The 18319-nt window shown below is 42.0% G+C and overlaps 1 protein-coding gene and 1 pseudogene across 1 annotated transcript in view; one reads left to right on the top strand and one right to left on the bottom strand.

The window, feature by feature from the left end:
- Positions 1-18319, bottom strand: part of LOC146576990 (protein NLRC3-like) — a 460027-nt gene that overhangs the window by 386407 nt on the left and 55301 nt on the right. The gene's annotated exons all lie outside the window — the stretch shown is intronic.
- LOC146576991 (general transcription factor II-I repeat domain-containing protein 2 pseudogene) lies at positions 6008-14894 on the top strand (annotated as a pseudogene).

The raw sequence follows: 18319 nt of genomic DNA, 5'->3' as shown, positions 1-18319 counted from the left end.
TTAAATTGCTATAAGTAACTTGTTGGGCTATAATATGTGAAACATATGTCAAATGCATCCCTCATGGATGACACAAAGTCATACTGAGCTACAAACAACATTAGTGTAACAAGGTAGAAGCCGCAATCAGTCTGTGGCAGTGACTTTTATATAACCTTTATTTCTGCCGTAAAAAAAATCTAATTAACATTAAAAATGTATTTTGTAAGAAGTAGTTGGACAGCAGAAATGGCTGAAATATTACAATTATTTTTCCACTACTAATTAATTACCGTTGAGCTCAAAGGTTATATTAATACACGGTTAACGAATGTGTATTTATGACGACGATTTGTGAGACGAACAAAGGTAAACTTACCTTTGTTCGTACGATGGTCTTTCGGTGCATTTCAAGGTCCTGCACCCATCCGTCGGTAAACTGTACCTGGGCTTGTTGCAGTGACCTGAAGTTACTAAACTTCATGAGTGTATGCACTCACTCCAAGAACCGTATAATTATAAATCTGAGCGTGGTGAAAGTTGGGCAGCACGCTAACGTCTTTTGTCCCTCTGTGTGCTCGTAAGGGTCTGACCCTTTCACTCCTTTGATTTTTCCTCGTATCTTTTCTTTGTCTTTTCATCGAGTCTGTCTTTGTACGGACCGGCATTGTTCTCCGTCGTTTTGTACATACCTTTTTTGTGCGGCAAAGAAAAGACAAGAAGGTATTGGAACCGGAGAATGAACGTTTTGCGGTGCTGCAATTGCAAATGCTTGTATTTGATGCGGTACTTGGATTGTTTTGCCAGGAGTTCCCGGCATGCAATGCATTCCCAATGCACATGGCCTTGTCTAGATTCAGATGCTCTAAAACTCCGGAAAGCAAGTTTACAAAGTACTGCCCCGTGGATGCTTCGCACCTCACTATGGAGACAAGCCTCTCCTGCACAGACTCAGTAACATACCTGATGATTACTGAACACTGATCATAACCTGTGATGTCTTGGGTTGTGTCTAGCTGAACAGAAAACATCCCAGCTTTCTGGACATCACTGGCGATGCTCTCTTGAAGGAGATGGCCAAGTGCATCAATCACTGAGTTGACAGTTGTTTTGGAGAGTAGGGTGATGAGAGATCCTCTACCTCTTGATCCACTGGTCTGATGCAACTTCTTGCTTTTTTCAATGCAGTCATTCAAATGTTCTCCAAGGCACATATCATACTTGCCTAATAACACAATCAGTTCCAGAAAGTTACCATGATCGATGGTGTTATCACCTAAAGTGTATGCAGCCTCATTCTCCACATGCCTATAGCTGAGTCCCCTCTTCCCAAGTACTTTGATCACATCCACTATACGCTCTAAAACTTGCCGTCTCTTTTTCACTTGTGCTCTGTGAGCTGACAACTGACTGCCAGCAAACAAGCTCCTGATGTTGCCTTTTGAGCACCTTAAGAAAAAAGCTTCAGCACAGGTCTGGTGTGTAGTGCTCTTTTCATGCTCCTCTGTGCGCAGATGTATATGTCGCCAGTCACTCATGCCTGTTATAAATGTGCTGGTGTCAGTCAGCCTTGCAAATGCCAGACACACAAAGCAGAACAATAAATGGCGTTCTTTGCAATAAGTAAGCCACTTCCTGTTGGTGCCATCTTTACAGCTGAACACCCTCATCACAACTGCACTGCTACTGTTCTGCTGTGGGTGGTAATCTAAGAAGGCCTGTAATATGGCAGGTTCAGGGCGAGCAAAGTCATCGATGCCCTGGCTCTCTCTCTCCTGCTCTTCCATCTCTCTCCCCTGCTCTTCCATCTCTCTCTCTTGCTCTTCCATCTCTCTCCCCTGCTCTTCCATCTCTCTCTCTTGCTCTTCCATCTCTCTCTCCTGCTCTTCCATCTCTCTCTCCTGCTCTTCCATCTCTCTCTCTTGCTCTTCCATCTCTCTCTCCTGCTCTTCCATCTCTCTCTCTTGCTCTTCCATCTCTCTCTCCTGCTCTTCCATCTCTCTCTCCTGCTCTTCCATCTCTCTCTCTTGCTCTTCCATCTCTCTCTCTTACTCTTCCATCTCTCTCTCTTACTCTTCCATCTCTCTCTCTTACTCTTCCATCTCTCTTGCTCCATCTCTCTCTCTTGCTCTTCCATCTCTCTCTCTTGCTCTTCCATCTCTCTCTCCTGCTCTTCCAGCTCTCTCTCTTGCTCTTCCAGCTCTCTCTCTTGCTCTTCCAGCTCTCTCTCCTGCTCTTCCATCTCTCTCTCTTGCTCTTCCAGCTCTCTCTCCTGCTCTTCCATCTCTCTCTCTTGCTCTTCCATCTCTCTCTCCTGCTCTTCCATCTCTCTCTCTTGCTCTTCCATCTCTCTCTCTTGCTCTTCCATCTCTCTCTCTTACTCTTCCATCTCTCTCTCTTACTCTTCCATCTCTCTCTCTTACTCTTCCATCTCTCTTGCTCCATCTCTCTCTCTTGCTCTTCCAGCTCTCTCTCTTGCTCTTCCATCTCTCTCTCCTGCTCTTCCATCTCTCTCTCTTGCTCTTCCAGCTCTCTCTCTTGCTCTTCCAGCTCTCTCTCTTGCTCTTCCAGCTCTCTCTCTTGCTCTTCCAGCTCTCTCTCTTGCCTCCCCTTTCCTTCATCCACCTGCTGGCCTCCACCACTTGCTGATCTTGCTAAATCTATGGAAGCTATGCCATAGCTACCACCAAACAATTCAGTAATTTTCACACATTTGGCAGCGTCTGCCTGAAGGGCTTGTTTCTTTTTGGCCCTAATTTTTTCGGCACCTCCTTTCCTTTTTTTGTTCTCCATTTTCTTTAGTTCGTCTATAAGATTGCTAAACAAGGGGGAGGGTGCATCCGACCTCCTCGGCTGTAATTGGTCCAGCCCAGAGTCGATCATGACCAATTGGCCAATCCAACACCTTTCATTGTTTATACCCTTCCCCAAAAAAAACCAAAAAATCGCCAGCGGCCCACCGGGCAAATGCCCGGTATGCCCGATGGCCAGTCCAGCTATGAGGGCAGGGCTGTGTTGGTCTGAGACTGTAGACAGTAAAAAGTCCACAGGAGAGATGGTAGCTGATTAAACAAGTGTCATGAGATAATAACAAAGTGCAAAGATTGGTGACAGCGCTTGGAACCATAAGGCAACAAAAAACTGTGAGAAATAATTTAGGCTCTGCCTGTGAATCACTCTTTGCTTCTCTTCTTCCTTCCATCCCATCATTTCATATATCACTCTGCACTTGCTATGTGAGAACAAGGCACAACTTGCTATTGCAATAAACTATAATCTAATTATCCACACCTAACAACTCTTGCACTTAATCTATAATAAAATGATGACAGAAAAATGTTATAGCCCTGCCTTTAGTAGCCTCACACAGCTCCTGCTGTTTCCTCCTCATGTCCTTACCAGCCATGTCTGCACAATGTTATATCATGAGTAATATTTTTTTTAAAAATCCATCTAAATAAAACACACACATGCACGCACACACAGTGACATTTTAGACCTTCTTCAGAATACTGTATATACTATGGGCATCATGGTGCTGATCCAGAATCCTTACATTATTATTTATTACTAGAGCTACAATAATAAAGCAAAGAGGAGGGGGAAGTAATAAATATGAAATAATGTATTTATGATGATTCCATTTGTTTCACTATCCACTCTGTGCAGAGGCAAAGCTTATTACATTTTTAAACTGTAGAGATACAATCATTTTACTGCTGTAACATCCAACTTTTGTCTTATTTAAAATATAAATCTAATATAATCTGCTTCTTAATGTATGTTCTTTAAAATACAGCGTGTGTTTTTAATATATTATAATTATAATAATGCATAATTATGTGGACATGCATATTAGATCGTTTTTTAGTGAAATATAATCCCTCCAGAAAGGCAGGAAAAGCCCGGAAACTTACTTTAAAACTAAATATGTTCCCTAAAACGGTGACAGAGCTACAGACCCATGACAGCCTTACACAGGTAGCCAGCAGCTGTGACCAGCACTACCTGTGCAGTTAATAAAAGGACAGGTAATGTTTGTCGCGCTGTTGCACACACAGCACGCTCGTTTGTTTCAGTTCGTCAGTAGCAACAAGACAGCTTACCAACGTGTACGTAATAAGCTGATACTCCTGTGTGCTACACACTACAGTGTGCGCTGTACACCTACTTACTGGTTTTGTCGCATCAGTCTGTGTCTCTGAGTTAACTTGTGTTTCTCCTACAGCTCCGGACCGCTAAAAATGCGCGTGCTCTTTGTGAGCTCGTTCCCGGCTCGTAACCAGCGCGTTCTGCCGTCAAGGGCGATCATTGGTTAAATGTGATCATGTGACTGATGGAAGCCAGATCCTTTTATTTAGCAAAATGTGATTAATAGTTAAATATTATTGTTGAGGGGCACAGACAGGACTCCGCACGCACGCACACACACACACACACACACACACACACACACACACACACACACACACACACACATTAAAAAAACAATAATAATAATTTTAAAAAAAAAGTTGCCTCAACAAAAGGGCACCTTGGGCACCCATCAGGAAAGGGGCGGGTGCTCAAGCCCCTCTAGCCCCCCCCCTCTGCACGTGCCTGCTGTTAGGTTAATTGTGCTGATCCTCGGGTTGGGGGATTTGTGTTTGTACTGGAGCGCAAAATTCAAACCAATGGAAGATGGACAACAAAAGTTCAAAGCCATCAGGTGCTCAGGTTAGAAAAAAGAGAAAAGATGCAGGTAAGCAGACGTGTGATTGGATAATGGCAGGTCATCCTGAACCAATCAGACTAAACTCCAAACAATACATTATGTTACAGATTTTAATATTAATTAGTCATTGTTACTTGTTGATTTGTCCTTTTCTCATTGTGTGACGAATTATGACGACTGTTTGGTAGCTGTTATTGTCTCTCTCTCTCTCTTCATGTGTGTTTCTCTGGTGAAACAACAGTTTTGTGTTAATGTTAGGGCTGCACGATTTTGCATAAAATGAGAATCACGATGTTTTGGCTTAGAATTGAGATCATGATTCTCTCATAACAATAAATAAACATAAAACAACAAATGTCTCACGTTTTGTTGTTGCAGCAAAATGTTGTCCTGCTTGAAATTCCGTCTCCACCGTTGCTCGACGCTGCGTGTACAGAGCAGGTAGTGCAACAATAGAAAAATAGTTGCGGGACGGCACTGTGTAGCGTTTGTCTAGGGTGTTGATCGTTTTCCTAAATCCCTCGTTTTGCACAGTGTTGATGGAGCCATATCTTTGGTCAGGTGATAAGTGATAGCCTCCGTAATGTCTTTGTGCCTGCGGGAGTTCGACGTGTATAGGGAAGCGCTGTATAAGGTTCCCGTTATTGATGTTTGGGTGGTTGACCGGGACGGATTTTCTCCTGTCACTTTCTCGTCATCCCTGACGTGCTCTCCGTTGTTTTTTCCCTGCTAATTTTAGCATCACACGGCACAGCTTCTGTATCACGTGGTATAAGGCTCCGCCCTTGTCATTTGTTGAGCAGGAAGAGTGAGCGCTTGTTTTCATGCAGAGTACGTCCCGGATCAAAATGTGAAGTTTTACAAATCACCACTTCTTTAGTGAATATCATTTCAGTCTCAGACAATCTCGTTTCTCTTACAGAGGTTGAATGCACCTTCTGCGGATGGCGGTACCACACAGTGTGCGTGGACTTCCCCTGCACAGAAGGCAACTACAAATGCTGTGAATGCTAAATAAAGAGAAACAAATGATCCCTGTTGTCTTTGCTTGATGATTGGTTTGAGTCTTGACAATCCACATTGCTGGCGTTGCATCTTTCAATGCCAGCAATGGCAGGTATCAGTGCTCAAAGCTTTTGTGTTTGTTTCCAACAAGTTGCCCACCTCGGGAAACAAAAATGTGTTCTTTTACTTGTCAGATGAACATATGAGACACTTTGACTCTTCAGTGCAGTGTGGAGCCTAACAAAGATCTGTTTTGTGTCCCAGCTGATCAGCAGGAGGAGGAGAGTCTGACGGAGCAGCAGAGGAACATTTTCAGCTACTTGGACTCAGCTCAGCCACTACAGAGGAAACAATGAGCTCAACACAGAAGGTGACAGACAGAGCAGGACCATATGACCAAAGATATTTATCACCATATACATTTGAACATTTGCCATAACGATGTAGCTGACGATAGAATTGACACCAGACAAAATACTTTACAGCTGCACAACTTTATTAAAAACCCATCAATGTATTTTCACTGAAACAAGCAGCTGTTGTTTATGTGCATTAAAGTTATATAAAAATGTAACAGTGCAAATGCAAATTCCTCGCTGACAGTTTAACCAAAAGGCGTTTCCAGTGGAAACTGGCCGACACATCCTGAGCATAACCATGTATAATATCCACTAAACTTCAGAAGAGGTTATACAGTCGTGGCCAAAAGGTTTGAGAATTGCATAAATATTGGAACCTGGAGAAGTTGCTGCTTAAGTTTTTATAATAGCATTTTGCCTGCACTCCAGAATGTTATGAGGAGTGATCAGATGAACTGCATCGTCCTTCTTTGCCATGAAAACGAACTTAATCCCCAAAAAGCCTTACCACTGCATTTCATTGCTGTCATCAAAGGACCTGCTGAGACCATTTCAGTGATCGTCTTCTTAACTCAGGTGAGAATGTTGGCGACCACGAGGCTGGAGATCATCATGGCTGTATCCCGATTCAGGTTCTGCAGCTTTAAAGTCCTCAAGGGCCGCGTACTCAAAGACCGCTAAGGCCGAAGTGCGAGGCTCGTAGGCTCGTGAAATGGGACGTCTAGCCTCCGTCGCGCTGCCCAGGTTGCCTAGCAACCATGATACTAACAGCTGGAAACGTTTCATACAGCTTTGTTTGACAGAAATGAAGGAGAACATATTTAGTTCATTTGTTTCTACATGAGCTCTGTGTGATTTGATGAGTATCTGAGGCTGAGACCACAGGACTGTGAAACATGATTGTTGGGCTTCATTTCTGTGCTGAACAGTCGTTTAAGATTAGCTGTAAATAACAATTAGCTGATGTTGTTCATGAGACTAAAGTCACCTCACTGTGGTAATGTAAATATAATATGGCCAATATTATAGTTATTATATTAATCACTTCACTCACAGACAAGTATCTGTGACAGTGTGTATACAGATGTCTCATATATAAGAGACAAATTTTGTTCCTTCAGTATGTTGGCATTATTACATTTGGCTCAATGCTTACATATATGTGTAAAAGCAAATGTAGGAGGTGTGATAACTGTGTCTGATAGAATGAAGAGTAGACTGATATATGAAATATTCCTTTATTGGGTGAGAAAATCGGACCATGTCATAACTGCTTTAAGTCACACAGAATAGACATCAGAGCCTTAAACAGGCTGACTTCTGCTAAATGGGTCAAACTGGGCAGAAAGTCTACAAACACATAACATCCTTATAGAATATGATGTAACACTATAGATCAACTTAGCTCAGAATATATTAAATTCAATTTTATTTATATAGCGCTAAATCACAACAAAAGTCGCCTCAAGGCGCTTCATAGATACAGAGAAAAACCCAACAATCATATGACCCCCTATGAGCAGCACTTTGGCAACAGTGGGAAGGAAAAACTCCCTTTTAACAGGAAGAAACCTCCGGCAGAACCAGGCTCAGGGAGGGGCGGCCATCTGCTGTGACCGGTTGGGGTGAGAGAAGGAAGACAGGATAAAGACATGCTGTGGAAGAGAGACAGAGGTTAATAACAGATATGATTCAATGCAGAGAGGTCTATTAATACATAGTGAGTGAGAAAGGTGACTGGAAAGGAAAAACTCAATGCATCATGGGAATCCCCCGGCAGCCTACGTCTATTGCAGCATAACTAAGGGAGGATTCAGGGTCACCTGGTCCAGCCCTAACTATATGCTTTAGCAAAAAGGAAAGATTTAAGCCTAATCTTAAAAGTAGAGATGGTGTCTGTCTCCTGAATCCAAACTGGAAGCTGGTTCCACAGAAGAGGGGCCTGAAAACTGAAGGCTCTGCCTCCCATTCTACTTTTAAATACTCTAGGAACAACAAGTAGGCCTGCAGAGCGAGAGCGAAGTGCTCTAATAGGGTGATATGGTACTACAAGGTCATTAAGATAAGATGGGCCTGATTATTTAAGACCTTGTATGTGAGGAGCAGGATTTTGAATCCTGGATTTAACAGGAAGCCAATGAAGGGAAGCCAAAACAGGAGAAATATGCTCTCTCTTTCTAGTCCCTGTCAGGACTCTTGCTGCAGCATTTTGGATCAGCTGAAGGCTTTTCAGCGAGTTTTTTGGACATCCTGATAATAATGAATTACAGTCGTCCAGCCTGGAAGTAATAAATGCATGAACTAGTTTTTCAGCGTCACTCTGAGACAGGATATTTCTAACTTTAGAGATGTTGCACAAATGGAAGAACGCAGTCTTACATATTTGTTTAATATGTGCGTTGAAGGACATGTCCTGGTCAAAAATGACTCCAAGGTTTCTCACAACGTTACTGGAGGCCAAGGTAATGCCATCCAGAGTAAGAATCTGCTTAGATACCATATTTCTAAGATTTTCAGGGCCGAGTACAATAACCTGTTTTATCTGAATTAAGAAGCAGAAAGTTAGCAGCCATCCAGGTCTTTATGTCTTTAAGACATTCTTGCAGTTTAACTCATTGGTGTGTGTTATCTGGCTTCATGGACAGATAGAGCTTGGTGTCATCAGCATAGCAGTGTAAATGTATGCTATGTCTTCTAATGATGCTGCCTAAGGGAAGCATGTATAATGTAAACAGAATTGGTCCTAGCACTGAACCCTGTGGAACTCCATAATTAACCTCAGTGTGTGAAGAGGACTCTCCATTTACATGCACAAATTGGAGTCTATTAGATAGATATGATACAAACCACTGCAGCGCAGTACCTGTAATACCTACAGCATGTTCTGATCGCTCTAATAGGATATTATGGTCGACAGTATCGAACGCTGAACTAAGGTCTAGCACATAGGTGTCAAACTCAAAATTTGGCCCGCAGCCTAATTACATTTGGCCCGCGAGGCCATACCAAATTACTATTAGAGCTGGCCCGCCGGTCTTATGCAGCGCATGTACTGCTAATACTACAACTCCCAGAATGCTCTGTTGGCGTTTTGGCGCGTCAGTCAGGACAGGACCCATTAACGCCCTCTCCTCTGTTTACTGTAGTCATAGCAACCGCATGAATACTGCCGCGCTACCTCTCCCAAAATGGCGAAAAGAAAGAACGAAAACAGGAGCTTCCTGGACAGGTGGGAGACAGAATATCTGTTTACCTATGTAAAAGACAGACCTGTTTGTCTTGTATGTGGAGCTCATGTGGCTTTAACCAAGGAGTACAACATTAGACGACACTATGAAACGAAACACCAAGAGAAGTACAAGGACCTGGACATGACTCAAAGGCGCCGGAAAGCAGAAGAGATGAAAAGAAGTTTTGTTTCACAACAGACTATGTTCAAAAAAGCCATATCACAAAGTGAGGCTGCTGTAAAGGCTAGTTTTGTTGTGGCAGCAGAGATCGCAAAATCAGCCCGGCCCTTCAGTGAGGGAGAGTTTGTGAAAAGTTGTATGATGAAAGTGTGCCCAGAGAAAAAGCAAGTATTTTCAAATGTTAGCCTGAGCAGAAACACAGTAGCTGATCGCACACGTGAACTTGCCAACAATCTAAATAACCAGCTGATGGAGAAGGGAAACAGTTTCGTTGCATTCTCCCTCGCTATGGATGAGAGCAGCGACGCCTCTGATACTGCCCAGCTTTCAGTCTTCATCCGCGGTGTGGACTCAACTCTCTGTGTTACGGAAGAACTTTTAGGATTAAAATCAATGCATGGAACAACCACAGGGAAGGAAATATTTGAAGAGGTTTCCAAATGTCTAACTGAAATGAAGTTGCCATGGGAAAAACTTGTGGGGTTAACGACAGATGGTGCACCAGCGATGTGTGGTCAAAGGAGCGGACTGGTGGGCAGGGTACGGGAGAAGATGCGAGCGGAGAACTGTGCAGGTGAGCTGACTGTTTATCACTGCATCATACATCAAGAATCACTTTGTGGCAAAGCCCTAAAGATGGAACATGTTATGACCGCAGTAACACGAGTAGTTAACTTTATAAGAGCCAAAGGTCTGAATCACCGCCAATTCAAATCTTTTCTTGAGGAGTGTGGTTCGGAATACGGAGACGTGCCGTATCACACGGAGGTGAGGTGGTTAAGCCGAGGGAAAGTACTGAACAGATGTTTCGAGCTACGCGAGGAAATATTTCAGTTTCTGGAAAGCAAAGGGCAAGACACAGCTGAGCTCAGGGAGCAAGAGTTTCTGTGTGAGCTGGCCTTTATGTGTGATATCACGAGCCATCTCGATGCGCTGAACCTGCAGCTTCAGGGACGGGGGCGTATCATCACAGATATGTACACTGCAGTGAGGGCTTTTAAAACGAAATTGTGCTTGTGGCAGAATCAGATGCTACAAGGAAACCTGGGCCATTTTCCCTGCTGCCAAACGATGAACATGCAAATCTCTACTGCTGTGTTCCCATGTGCACAGTTTGCTGAAAAACTCTGTGTACTCAGTACTGAGTTTACCTGGCGGTTTGCCGACTTTGACGCCCAGAAATGTCGATTTGAACTGCTCAGTAATCCTTTTGCAGTTGACGTGGCAAAAGCACCAACAAACCTCCAAATGGAGCTGATTGAACTCCAGTGTAGTGACACGCTGAAATCAAAGTATGATGCTGTGGGCGCTTCACAATTTCCACATTTCATCCCTGACACAATGCCTGGGCTCCGGACCCACGCTGCTCAGATGCTCTCCATGTTCGGCAGCACTTACCTATGTGAGCAACTATTCTCCTCAATGAAGATGGCCAAAACATCTCACAGGAGACGTCTGACCGATGAACACCTTCACTCGATCCTGAGGATTTCCTCAGCTCAGAGCCTGAGCCCAGACATTGAGGAACTAGCATCCAAGAAGAGATGCCAGGTGTCTGGCTTGGACGCATCAGAGTAGATCAGTGTGTAGCAAACTGAGCTATAATTACCATTTTCTTTGTGCAATTTGTCTTGCTACTCCCAGACATGGGCTTGAATGGTTTCACGTTTAATGATATTTTTATTAGTTAAGTGGTTTATTATTGTTATTTTATTTTTACATTTATTATTAGCCTGGGGAAAAAGTTTACTGCTAAAATTTAAATCAGAAGGCTGCAAATACAATTTTTACTTAAGAAATGCATTCCAGTGATATGTTATTTAATTGGAATTTCAATTTTGCATGTGTGCAATATTAAGTTATATATGTTTATATAAGTTATATATCGTTCAGTATTAAGCGTTTCTTATTCCATATTCAGTTTTTCAGCAAAACTTATTTGAGTCTGTAAGAAAAGGTTCCTTGTTATATTTGGAGGAAGATTTTTTTCAATAAATATTAACGTTGGCCCGCGACTTTGTTCCAGTTTTGAATTTTGGCCCACTGTGTATTTGAGTTTGACACCCCTGGTCTAGCAGGACAAGCACAGAGATGAGTCCACTGTCAGAGGCCATAAGAAGATCATTTGTAACCTTCACTAAAGCTGTTTCTGTGCTGTGCTGAGCTCTGAAACCTGACTGAAACTCTTCAAATAAACCATTCCTCTGCAGATGATCTGTTAGCTGTTTGACAACTACTCTTTCAAGGATGTTTGATATTAGAGCTGGGCGATATATCGAGTTTTTAAAAAATATCGATATATTTTTATACGAGATATAAGATGTGACAATATCCTTTATATCGATATAGTCTATGTTACATTATAATTATACCTGTGGAGCCGCAAGTTTGCCTCTCTTTCGTCCACTTTCGTCTTCACAACGTTACTCGGCCTCGCCTCTCCTTCACTGAACACAACTCCCCCTCCTCCCCCATTGCTTCACCTGCAGGAAGCGACAAGATGGACACGGCAAATCTCCATTAACGAGTTACTGCGCATCGACCCGTGTGTGGGGCTGGACGCCGTCAACGTGTTAGCTAGCTAACCACGCTAACGAGCTAACCACGCTAACGGCATGCAGCCCAGAGGTGGTGCACGGACTAAAATCCTTTCATTTTCTCAAAAGTTGACAGCGCGCCTTATATATGAATTCTGGTTGTGCTTGATGGCCACGAACCGATTTTATGTGGTACACAGCGCTCAGCAATCTGTCAAAAAATGTTTTAGTACGACTTTGGTAAGCTACGGAGCTGCACCGCTTGATGGATTGTCAGAGCATTACGGCTGAGCCTCGCGGAGTGATACGTACTGTGCTTCAACACAATATTACAATATTACCCTACTGTGTATAAGGACCATAAATGGCACCTGTTAAGAGACGTGGTTGCGAAGCGGATTTCAAACTCCAGGCTGTCAGTCACGCAGTACAAGTTGGGAACTGAGCAGCTGTGAAATCTGTCTTTGTTATTGTGCTCAGCGTCTTTTAGTTTACATTTTGACTGCACAATTGTGAGCTTTTTGTTATGCACAAAAACAACATTGTTTTCTTTTATTTATGGAGCATTATTATTTAATAAATGCTCATAATTTATTTTTGAGTAAATTTTATGTACATCTGCTCTATATATAGATATATATCTTATATCGCCAACAAGCTAAAAAATATCGAGATATGAATTTTGGGTCATATCGCCCAGCCCTATTTGATATGAAAGGAAGGTTGGAGATTGGCCTATAATTAGCTAAGACTGCTGGGTCTAGAGATGGCTTTTTGAGTAAAGGTTTAACTACAGCCAGCTTGAAGGCCTGTGGTACATAGCCGATCATTAGAGATAGGTTGATCATATTTAAGATCGAAGAATTAATTAATGGCAGGACTTCTTTGAGCAGTTTTGTAGGAATGGGGTCTAAAAGACACGTTGATGGTTTGGAGGAAGTAATTATTGAAGTTAACTCAGAAAGATCAATTGGAGAAAAAGAGTCTAACTTAACATCAATGGTACTAAGAGTAGCTGTAGATAATATTACATCTGTGGGATGATTATTGGTCATTTTTTCTCTAATGATAAAAATTTTATTTGTGAAGAAGTTCATGAAGTCATTACTAGTTAACGTTAAAGGGATGGTTGGCTCAAAAGAGCTCTGACTTTTTGTCAGCCTGGCTACAGAGCTGAAGAGAAACCTGGGGTTGTTCTTATTTTCTTCAATCAGTGATGAATAGTAAGATGTTCTGGCTTTGTGGAGGGCTTTCTTATAAAGCAACAAACTATTTCTCCAGGCTAAATGATGATCCTCTAAATTTGTGACACGCCATTTCCTCTCCAGCTTACGAGTCATCTGCTTTAGGGTAAGTGTTTGAGAATTATACCACGGAGTCACGTACTTCTGATTAGAGACCTTAGTTTTCACAGGAGCTACAGTATCCAGAGTCGTACGTAGTGAGGAGGTGAAATTATTAACAAGAAAATCGACCTCTGTTGGGGTAGCGTTCAGATAGCTGCTCTGCTCTGTGTTGGTACAGGGCATTGGAGATGATAACAGTGGGTGGATTATATTCTTAAACTTAGTTACAGCGCTTTCAGAAAGACATCTACTTTGAAAAAGTCTACTCTTCACCGCTGTGTAATCAATTATTGTAAAAGTAAATGTTATCAGGAAATGATCAGACAGGAGAGGGTTTTCAGGAAACACTGTTAAATGTTCAGGTTCGATGCCATATGTTAAAACAAGATCTAGAGTGTGATTAAAGTGGTGGGTGGGTTCTTTTACATTTTGAGAGAAACCAATTGAGTCTAATAACAGATTAAATGCCATGTTGAGGCTGTCATTTTTAGCATCTACATGGAAGTTAAATCAATTTGTTGATCAATTATTAAGTCATGTACTAACAGAGACTTGGAGGAGAGAGACCTAATGTTTAATAATCCACATTTCACTGTTTTACTCTTTGGTTCAGATGTGGATACTGTATTGTTCTTTCTTTGTAATTGTTTATGTTTAAGTTGTTTGTTGCTGGTTTTTAGTTTGTTTTTTGTCTTTTTGGGAGCTGACACAGTCTCTATGGAGATGGGTTTTTGGGGGGGTAGCAGGAGGAGAGAAGCTGCAGAGAGCCGTGTAAGACTGCAACTCTGCTTCCTGGTCCCAACTCTGGATAGTCATATTTTGGGGGGTTTAATAAATTTGTCCATATTTCTAGAAATGAGAGCTGCTCCATCCAGAGTGGGATGGATGCCGTCTCTCCAAACAAGACCAGGTTTCCTCCAGAAGGTTTGCCAATTATCTATGAAGCCCACATCGTTTCTGGGACACCAATCAGACAGCCAGCAATTTAAGGAGAACATGCGGCTAAACATGTCACTCCTGGTCTGATTGGGGAGGGGACCAGAGAAAACTACAGAGTCCGACATTGTTTTGGCAACGTTTCACACAGATTCAATATTGATTATAGTGACCTCCGATTGGCGTAACCGGGTGTCATTACTGCCGACGTGAATTATGATTTTACTGAAATATACATAAAGCATATAAACAATTACAGCAATATGATGCAACAAACACAGCAGCTACTGATCCAAAATACTCAAAGCTTCATAGAACTGAAACCAACATTTATTTTTAACTCCATTCTGCTGCTGATGCATACTTTAGGTTTCTGAACATTAAACTTGTTGCTGCCTTTCATAGTGTGTAACTTGAAGGCCCTGAGTACTTTCTCCCACACTGGAAACACTGGGATGATCACATTATTTGAACATTACCTAATAAGACTGATTCAGCACAGGCAGTTATGTTAAACTTTCCTAGCAGTCCTTCACAAACAGGGAACAGTCTGTCTATTCTCTCCATCTGTCAGCTGCTGCTGGCTCTTCCTCCTCCTCTTCCTCACACACTGCTGAGTTTGTCCTGGTGGATCATCAGGGCTGCAAAGCCTCACTGATGATGTGCAGCAGTGGCTCCCTCAGTCTGTCCTCACTCTGGACACTTGCAGTCGTCACACATGGAAATCAAATGTGTGATAAGCTGCAGGATTCAGACACAAGTGTAACTTATAAACACATGTTCATACTTTTATTCCACAATCAGAGAGAAAGAAACAGAGAGAGAGTGCAGGACAGACAGACAGGTGACAGTCTCAGGTGTACACACTGCTACACAACAGCACCAGAGAAGCAGGATTTAGTGTTTGTGTTATTACGAGTGTAAACAAGAAGAGTTCCAGATGGTGCAGTGGACACATGTGTGACTGCTGTGATTAAAGCATCTTTCTTTCAGCTTAACGAGTGAACCGTCAGCTCGTTCAAACACACGTTAAAGTGCGTTTGGCTCGACACCACCGAACAGAGGCAGCAATATAACACAGCTAACATTAACAGTGCAGTGAATCCTGCTTGTGCCGTGATGTTCAGGACTGCAAACCGAGCAGCATCACTGACTTTCAGCTTGTTGTGTTTGTGGATATATGACTGACTTTAATTATCCACAAAATCATCACATTCTCTGTCAGATTAAGGTCGACTATTGAACGGCGTATATTTTAAAGGCTTTAAAACCAAGTTAACGCTGAAAGTACAAACATCACTAATGTCACATAACTCTGCCGACAAGGCATAGCTATGGCTATGAAATGCTCTTTGTGTATCACTTCTTCATTATGAAAGATGTCATTAATGCACTAGTAATGTCTCATCTGGAGTATTGTTCAATCATTTGGTCAGCAGCTAATAAGACAGATCTTAACAGACTTCAGTTAGTCCAGAATAAGGCGTCCAGATTAGTGTGAAGATGTTCATACTATACTAATATTGATCAAATGCATAATAACCTTTCTTGGCTTCCTGTACAGGCTAAAATATTCTATGGCTTACTTGTAGTTCTAAAGAAAGCAATTCTGTTAAACACACCACATTTATTCTGCTCAGCTGCAGTATCCAGATGAAATACATCATCATATTACACAGTTTTCAACAAGCTGCAATTTAGTAAATGCTCGAGTTAAAAGTAACGTTTTGTAAAACTGTTACATTTAGAGCAACTTTTAAGTGGAATAAGTTGCCTTAAAAAATTAGAGAATTATTCAAAACTTCAATGAACACTTAAAAGCCGATTTACAGAGCTTTTAGTTGTTGTAAATATTGTAAGACATGATTTGTTTTTGAAATTTGTGTAATGTGCCTCAATGTTATTGATATTATTATTATTATTATTGATTGCTTATATTTGAACAATTGTGAAACCTCACTGTGGATGTAAGAGTGAAATTATGTGGATATCTTGAATCCACTTTATTGTGTAATATTTTATGTGAGTATTTGACGGAAGACGAGCAACATCTGTTGTGGAAGCTAACGGGGTTCCTTTAGAATAAACAAACATAGGATTTATTATCACTGAATAATTCTGTATAAATCTATACAAATTATAGAAATATGTAATAGGAAACAACAAAATAATCTAAATTATAAAACTGTGTGTGTGTGTGTGTGTGTGTGTGTGTGTGTGTGTGTGTGTGTGTGTGTGTGTGCATGATTTTAGTGTTTGAACAGTCATGAATTATCTTTAACAGCAGGTTGGATGTAATGTGTTAGAACTACCAGCAGGTGGGGATAAGAGACCTTTAAGGTGTTTGGTGCCACGCTCCACCTTCAGGTTTAAAACTAGTGTTAATGGAGTTTGAAGGTTGAGTTTGTTCCACGACTGCATTTCACTCACTGCCTCTGTTTGTATCTCTGTCACTGCAGGACCAACATGGAGCCAGAAGTCAGCGCTCTCAGGAGGCCGACAAACCTCACAGAAGAAAGGGAGAGAAAAAACACACCTGTGACGAGTGTGGGAAGGGTTTTACTGTGAGGGCTAAACTAAAACAGCATCAGGTCATCCACACTGGAGAGAGACCGTTCAGCTGTGACTTGTGTGGAAAGTCTTTTTCCTTCAAGCCTTCCCTAAGAAAACACCAACTCATCCACAGTGGAGTTAAAGCGTACAGCTGTGATCAGTGTGGCAGAGCTTTTACTCGCAGTAGCCACTTACAGAGTCATCTAGTTACCCACTCTGGAATTAAGGCATACAGCTGTGATCAGTGTGGCAGAGCTTTTACTCACAGTAGCAGCTTACAGAGTCATCTAGTTACCCACTCTGGAATTAAGGCATACAGCTGTGATCAGTGTGGCAGAGCTTTTACTCGCAGTAGCCACTTACAGAGGCATCTAGTTACCCACTCTGGAATTAAGGCATACAGCTGTGACATCTGTGGAAAAACTTTCAGCCGGAGAGGGAGCCGAAATACACACCTACGCATTCACACCAGACATGATGTGTACTGCTGTGAACAGTGTGGCAAACAGTTTACAACAGACGCACACTTACAACAACACATGTTTACCCACACTGAGGAGAGACCTTATCAATGTGACCTGTGTGAGAAGACTTTTAAATCTCCACATGACCTGAGACGACACCAACAGATCCACACCAGAAAGAGACTCTACAAGTGCAGCTACTGTGAGGTATGTATTTATATTGTTATCTTGTCATTTTAGCCTGACTGTTTGGAACAACTCTGCTCATTAAACTGTGTTAGCATGTTAGCAATTCTACTGTATGGAAAAGCAGCTCTGAGTGATTATTCAGATTTTCCTTTCAGTTATGATTTTAGTATTACTGTAGTATTATGGTGGTAGTATTGTAGTTATTGCAGCCCAGTAAACTGAGTGTGTTAACTGAAACAGTCAAATGTAGTTGGACGTCTGCAGAGATGCTCTTTATTTCAGGCGACGTTCAGGATACAAATGTTGAAGGACTGACTTACACTGTCTTTGTGTCTTTGTTTAGAAGCAGAGCGACACAGATGGATCCAGTTCTCAACCCTGTCATCACTGTGGTGGTGGGAAAGACTTTCATTGTGACCTCTGTGGAAAAACTTTCAGTCGGCAAAAGACCCTAAAAGTACATCAACGTAGACACACTGGAGACAAACTGAAATACTGCAAAGAATGTGGGAGAAGCTTCACCACATCAAGTGAGTTAAAACAACATGAACTGATTCACAGTGGGGTTAAAAAGCACCTCTGTGATCAGTGTGGGTCATCCTTCACCACTGCAGGTCAGCTTAAATCACACAAAGGAGTCCACACAGGAGAGAAACCACACAAGTGCAGACACTGTGACAGAAGCTTCTCACATTCAAGTACTTGTAACAGGCATGAACGTGCACACATGGAAGGAAACTACAGCTGTGACCAGTGTGACAAGAGCTTCAGGAATCTCAGTTCATACTCTGCACACAAACGATCCCACGTTACTAATAAACTGTTTC

The sequence above is a fragment of the Mchenga conophoros genome, linkage group LG3 (genome assembly GCF_057382185.1).
Source record: "Mchenga conophoros isolate Kocher_MC1m ecotype Shallow Benthic linkage group LG3, M_conophoros_male_GT1.1, whole genome shotgun sequence".
Lineage (NCBI taxonomy): Eukaryota > Metazoa > Chordata > Actinopteri > Cichliformes > Cichlidae > Mchenga > Mchenga conophoros.
This window is presented reverse-complemented; position numbering and strand designations above follow the sequence as displayed.